This window comes from Ammodytes marinus, assembly GCF_949987685.1.
Source record: "Ammodytes marinus genome assembly, chromosome: 11".
Taxonomy (NCBI): Eukaryota; Metazoa; Chordata; class Actinopteri; order Uranoscopiformes; family Ammodytidae; genus Ammodytes; species Ammodytes marinus.
Genome location: NC_137215.1, coordinates 3,092,914 through 3,100,413, shown reverse-complemented (window position 1 = coordinate 3,100,413; position 7,500 = coordinate 3,092,914). Strand labels below are relative to the sequence as shown.

Below are 7,500 nucleotides of genomic sequence, written 5' to 3'. Positions count from 1 at the left end.
GAGAGAGAGAGAGAGAGAGAGACAGACACAGACAGACAGAGAGACACACACACAGTCAGAAAGACACACACACACACACAAAGGTACACACAATCAGAAAGACACAGAGACAGAGGGAGAGACAGACACATAGGGAGAGACACACACAGATAGAGAGAGAGAGAGACAGACAGACAGACACACACACACACAAAGGCACACACACAATCAGAAAGACACACTCACACAAAGAGAGAGAGAGAGACACACACACACACACACACACACACACACACAGAGTAAGACAGACACACACACACAGAGAAAGACAGACAGACACACACACACACACACACACACACACACAGGGAGAGAGTAGACAGAGGGCTGATTAATGCACTAGACTCATATACAAAGATCAAAGTTGATCACTTAAAAAGTTCTTGATACTTTGGCAAGTTTTGCAATTCACTTCCGTGCCAAAAAACACAAAGCACTTTTAATTCTGCAGGTGAGATAGTAACAATAGAGCGAGAGAATAGAATAGAGAGAGAGAGAGGGAGAGAGAGAGAGGGAGATAGAGAGAGAGAGGGAGAAGGAGAAAGAGGGAGAGACAGAGAGAGAGAGAGAGAGAGAGAGAGAGGGAGTTGGAATAGAGAGAGAGAGAGAGAGTGTGAGAGGGAGATAGAGAGAGGGAGAAGGAGAAAGAGGGAGAGAGAGAGAGAGGGAGAAGGAGAAAGAGGGAGAGAGAGAGAGAGTGAGTGTGAGAGAGGGAGAGAGAGAGAGAGAGAGAGAGGGAGAAGGAGAAAGAGGGAGAGACAGAGAGAGACAGGGAGAAGGAGAAAGAGGGAGAGACAGAGAGAGAGGGAGAAGGAGAAAGAGGGAGAGACAGAGAGAGGGAGTTGGAATAGAGAGAGAGGGAGTTGGAAGAGAGAGAGAGAGAGAGAGAGAGAGAGAGAGAGTGTGCCAAACAGTAAAAGAAGGCCAAAGGAAATGAGACTATTGAATTTAAAAGTGTTCCTTTATTAGACGGAGCGCGATGCATACAAATTAACTTCAGGTGCATAAGACATTGTATTAAAAGAAATAACTAGGCAAAGGATTACATCATATCATCCGAGCAGAACACACACACACACACGCTCGCTCGCTCACACACACACACACACACACACACACACACACACGCTCTCTCACACACACACACACACGCTCACACACACACACACACACACACACACACACACACACAGCCCTCCGATATAGTGAAGACACAGCAGAACAAACAATAGGCTTTGAACCTTCAAAAGGAAAAAAAAAAACGAACGTGCCGTCAACTCGAAACGGTATAAGCCCTCGAGACCAAGAACACTGATAGAAACACACACACACACACACACATTCTGTCATTCTCACACACACACACACACACACACACACACACACACACACACACACACACATTCTGTCATTCTCACACACACACACACAAACGCAGAGAACTAAGACACACAAGGAAAGCAATCCCCATACAATTGCAAATGTCTTCCTTTTTTTTTTTTTTTTTTTTACTTCAACTGTAATCTGTGTCAAGAGCCTGCGTCAGAGTGTAGTGCACCCACACGCTGGTGACGGTTATAATTTTGTAAGAATACTTTTGAAACTCTTTAAAATCTTCATAGACCTTTGTACGAGAATTCATTTCTGAAAACTACAAATGTGTAAGACTAGAATTTGGGGTTTTATTTCCTAGCAGATTTTGTAGAAAATAATTATAATATCCATAAGTACATTTAATTTAGTGCATAATAGCTGATTTTTTTTTTTAGAATTATTATTTTTTTCCTTAGAAAGGGTCTCATATATGTCCATATTTCTCCATACTTTGGACCAAGGCCTTGTCACCGCCATTTTGGAAGTGTCATAGTTGGAATGTCATCAGGTGCATTGTTTAAAATGTAGAATTGTTCTTGTCCTTGAAGGCCACTGTAGCTTCTGTTATTATTCGAAAGGGTTGGGGTTACCCAGGGAGTGTTGCATTCTAGAACTTTGTAGAACTTACTTGATGATGTCATATTACACACTGCACCTTTAAGTTACATCAAAGGCAAAAAATAAATAAAAAAACTGACTATACTGGCTCATACATCACAATTTTTTATAACGTATCAATAACTGTCTTGAATATCATGGGGGATGTAGCTCAGTGTGTAGGGCGTTCGACCCGCAACTACAGGGTCGGTGGTTGGATCCCCCGTCTCCCCGCCACATGTCCAAGTGTCCCTGGGCAAAGAGACACTGAACCCTAAATGTCTCCTGATAGTTAGCTTGCACCCTGCGTGGTAGCTGCTGCTGCTGCTATCGGTGTATGAATGTGGATTAAAGCGTCTGCTAAATGACAGGTAATGTAATGTAATATAATCATGTAATGGTCTAGCTATAACGCTTTGGTGACAGAATTCTCGATAAAAACTAGTTTCTCTATCGCACAGAAACGACCTTCTTTTGTCCGATTGATCTGATCTGTTGTCTTTGGGTTTTTTATTTATTTATACTTATGTGTCATGTTTTTCTTTTTAGCTTTTCAAATACAACCCCTGCTGTACTTCTTATTTCATTCCACATTTTTGAAACTGAAACCACACCCTGTTCTTTTTGTTCTTTGTATTGTCTTCTATGTAAAAAAAAAAAAAAGGATGGAGCAGCGTATATTTAGCATCAAGATGATTGTAAACTGCATATACAAATGTGTCTCCAAATAAAGATAATTAAAAAAAATAAAAAATAAATAGTTTCTCAGAAAGCTTGTATTGAATAAAGAAATGTACAAAAGAAAATGTTACAGTCAATTTACAGACACAGGGACAGGGAGAAGGAATCGAATCGGAAGAAAGCGCAAGAAAGAAATAAAGACAGGATTTGAAAAGACGAACCAAGAAACAACTGTAAAAGGTCAACTCATCTTGTGTGATGTGTGGCAGCTAATTGCAGTGAACCTTCCTCTCTGAACGGTCATTATAGTGGTTCTAGCTCATATTTTACATCAGGGGTGTCAAACTCATTTTCACAAAGGGCCGCTCTACGATATGATAATCACACTAAGGGCCAGACTGACACACCTTCTTTTTAATCGAAAAACAAAAAGAACATTATCTAAGTAAGTGTATAAACTGCGTACAATGGCTAGTTGTCGCTTCAACATTTTCGGGGGACAAATTATAGGTGTGGGGTATGGGGGTGCTCCCCCCCGAAAATTTTGAATGTCAAACACTGAATTTCCTGCATTCTGGTGGATTTTTATCCACCGATCTGTGCCTTTTCGGCATCAATTTATGGTGGAAATGTCTTAATTTCTGTAAAGGAAAAGACAACATTCAGGTTCCTGGTGAAGCAATTATAAAGGACTATAATGCAGTAAGGCTCTCAGGCATTCTGGATTGAGCCACAATATTTATTCTCCTGGATTTTTCAAAACGTTCTGCACATTCAAAAACATATCACATGTTTTGTTTTTTTAGGAATCATGACGCAGCACCAGTGTTAGCTATGACACTTTATATTGGTAATGAAATGCCGGTAACACTTTATAATAACTATCCGTTGTAACTTGTTAATAGATCATTAGTAAACTCTTAATTAATGATTATTAATGATTTGTTAAGTGTTTGTTAGCAGTTTGTTAAGGATTTATAACAATGGTAGATAGTTAATAGCTTAATAATTGAATCAGTTCATCTGGGACGAGGCTGAAATAGGCTATAGACTATACACAGTGCATGGGCAACTGAGGGCAGCCCCATTTTCAAATATTTTTAAATAAACTCAATACACACTGTGCATGCCATGGACTTGAACGTGACGTGATCAGTTAATCTCGGATTACCTCCCAGATGAACTGATTCAATTATTAAGCTATTAACTATCTACCATTGTTATAAATCCTTAACAAACTGCTAACAAACACTTAACAAATCATTAATAATCATTAATTAAGAGTTTACTAATGATCTATTAACGAGTTACAACGGATAGTTATTATAAAGTGTTACCGAAATGCCAAGCCACCATTGGAAACGAAAGGGGTGGGCTATCAGCAGCTATAGCTAACGTTAGCTAGTTGGCTATATTGTAACTTAAAGCAAAAGTTAGAAACCAGATAATTTTGGCATTATTCCTTAGACACTTGACACAATCAATCATCAATATTAGCATGCTATTTGGCCACATATATTGGCCTATTTACAGCCCTCAGAAAACTGACAGCTCTTCTTAGATGCAAGTTCATCAATTCATGGCTTAAAATCCTGAGCTGTGGAACTTTCAGCAGACATTCCTCGCTGTAAGCCACGTAAGTTTCCTAACAGTTGGGAGGGTATGCAACGCGCGGATATGGCACAGGCTCCATGAAGAAGAAGAAATGAAAAAAAAAAAAAAAAAAAAAAAACTGATTGACGAATTGATTCGCGGGCCAGATCAATACGTGTCGCGGGCCATGAGTTTGACACATGTGTTTTACACCTAGAATCTACTCTCCTGGGAGAAATAAGTGGATAGAGCGCATACCATATCGGCTCCGGCCTTCGTTGTAGTGGTCGCGGGTTCAAATCCGACCCGTGGACCTTTACTGCAGGTCATCCTCTCTCTCTCTCTCTCTCTCTCTCTCTCTCTGTCTCCCCATTTCAACTCTGTACTGTCTAATAAAGCTTGAAAATGCCAAATAATAATGCCTTTTTTTTTTTTTTTTTTTTTTTTTTAAAGGGTAAGAAGGATGGGCAAGCATTGAAGGAATAGTTTATTTTTGAAGTGAGGTAGTATGAGGTTACTTATGCATATTAGTGTGTTATCTCATGGAGAAGGTTATCACAAAGTCAGCTATAATGCGTAACATTACTTGAGCTCCTGCACCAGTGTCAGGGGGGCGAGAACCAGTTTGTAAACACTGCCATTCTGAGAAATACAGAGAAAGTTTTGTGTCTCATTTTTCCTCTGATGATCATAAATGACATGTAACAGCAAACGAGACCATCAGTGCAAGGAATGCTATTTTTATATAGTTTTTCTTAATGCCTTTGTCATCGGGTATACACTCACCCAGGAACAACAGCTGGCGTAGTAAAAACACTACCGCTATTGTCCAAAGAGGGCGCAAGAATTAACACAAACTGATAGTTCCTCGGAGCACCTTTAAAGATAACTCACCATTGAACAAGACTCCTCCGCTCCCGTTCACCTTGTCAGTCTTTCTTTCTGGAGAGTGACCGTTTCATTTTATATTATCCCAGCTTATAAGCACCTCATACAACCCCAGTTCAATAAAACTGAACCATCCCTGTGCCTGTGTGTGTGTGTGTGTGTGTGTGTGTGTGTGTGTGTGTGTGTGTGTGTGTGTGTGTGTGTGTGTGTGTGTGTGTGTGTGTGTGTGTGTGTGTGTGTGTATGTGTGTAAGAACAGAGAGATGGAGGGATGAGAAAGAAAGAGAAGAAGAGAATGACAGGGAGATTTGAGAGCGAGGGAATACAGTGGATTCATTAATCATTGTCTTTTCCCAGACGCTCCGGCCTGGGTGCCACCTCTTCTTAATGACCACTCTGTGTGTGTGTGTGTGTGTGTGTGTGTGTGTGTGTGTGTGTGTGTGTGTGTGTGTGTGTGTGTGTCTGCCCTTGTAAATGCGGATTTTTGAGAACCAATTTAAGCTTTTAACCATCGAACTGAGGACATTTTTGGAGAGTGAGGACATTTTGGCCGGTTCTCACTTTGGGACAGGCCTTTAAAGGAGCTGTTCGAGGGTTAACACTAGGTTTTAAGGACAGGCCTTTAAAGGAGCTGTTCGAGGGTTAACACTAGGTTTTAAGGACAGGCCTTTAAAGGAGCTGTTTGAGGGTTAACACTAGGTTTTAAGGACAGGCCTTTAAAGGGCTGTTTGAGGGTTAACACTAGGTTTTAAGGTTCAGGTATGAATTAGGTTTATGTTAGGGTTAGTGTAAGGGTTGGGGTTAGGCATTTAGTTGTGATGGTTAGGGTTAGGGTAAGGGGCTAGGGAATGCATTAGGTCAATGAATGTCCTCACAAGTATAGCCGTACAATAGTGAGTGAGTGAGTGAGTGAGTGAGTGAGTGAGTGAGTGAGTGAGTGAGTGAGTGAGTGAGTGAGTGAGTGAGTGAGTGAGTGAGTGAGTGAGTGAGTGAGTGAGCGTGTGTCATATTTGCCTCTCAGTCTGTGTTGTGTGTCTAGTTGAAAATGTGTACTTGTGTGTGCAAATTAAACTGCTTGTTCACAACGCTGTGTAACACTGCCATCTATTGGCTAAACAGGGAAATACAAATGTACAGCTCTGGAAAATATTAAGAGACCAGTCCAAATGTTCAGTGCCTCTTGTTTTACTATTTATAGGCATATGTTTGAGTAGAATGAACATTTTGGTTTTATAATATAAACTACTGACAACATTTCTACCAAATTCCAATACATTTTCTGTCATTTAGAGCATTTTCAATAAGTAATGTAGAGATGAAGATTTGAGAAAAATCCAGACTGGTCTCTTAATTTTTTTCCGGAGCTGAATGTCTTAGTTGTCAATTCCTATGTAGATATAAAAGTCTCATTCTAAGGTCATAAAAAAACTTTTTTTATTTTCAAGTGATTATAAACTAATTAAAGCATACTTATTAATATTATATTTCATTTCTACCAAGTCTGCTCTAAATACCCAGTAGAGTTGCTCCAGAATCTGAATTTGAAATAGTTTTTTGCCTATTTGTGATGGCCAATTTTTTTTTTTGGCATTTCCAAGCTTTATTAGACAGTACAGAGTTGAAATGGGGAGACAGAGAGAGAGAGAGAGACAGAGAGAGGGGGGGGGGGGATGACCTGCAGTAAAGGTCCACGGGTCGGATTTGAACCCGCGACCACTGCAACGAAGGCCGGAGCCGATATGGTACGCGCTCTATCCACTTATTTCTCCCAGGAGAGTAGATTCTAGGTGTAAAACACATGTGTCAAACTCATGGCCCGCGACACATTTTGATCTGGCCCGCGAATCAATTCGTCAATCAAACCCGAACCCGTGACCACTGCAACGAAAGGCCGGAGCCAATATGGTACGCGCTCTATCCACTACGCCACCGGAGCGCCCGTGAATAGCCTATTCTTGTCATATTATTCTATGTTTTTTTAAAGTGACTAAACAGAACAATGAATGTGGGTAGTAACACACGAACAAGAGGAGTTTTAATATCAAAGAGAAAACTATTCCCACCTAGGCCATAAAGTAAATACAAATCAATTTTTAAAAAAGGTCCAATTAGGAACCGACAAGTCTGTATTAAAACCAAAGTGGACACAGCCTCTGCTAAATGTCAGCCGTGCCTCTGTCTGTCCGACTTCCATCAATAAAAAGCAATTAAACTTTAAAACAATCGCCAACGAAAGAAAAAGAAAAATCGATTAGTGCAGAGTCAGCAGGTGAACTTTCCCTGTGTTCCAATCCCCATACTTCCCCTTTGCTATTTAGGATGGTAGAAA

The 7,500-nt window shown here is 40.4% G+C and overlaps 1 protein-coding gene across 1 annotated transcript in view; it reads right to left on the bottom strand.

The window, feature by feature from the left end:
* LOC307257558 (attractin-like protein 1) overlaps positions 1–7,500 on the bottom strand; it is a gene marked incomplete at both ends in the record, with an annotated part of 55,062 nt that overhangs the window by 17,928 nt on the left and 29,634 nt on the right. The gene's annotated exons all lie outside the window — the stretch shown is intronic.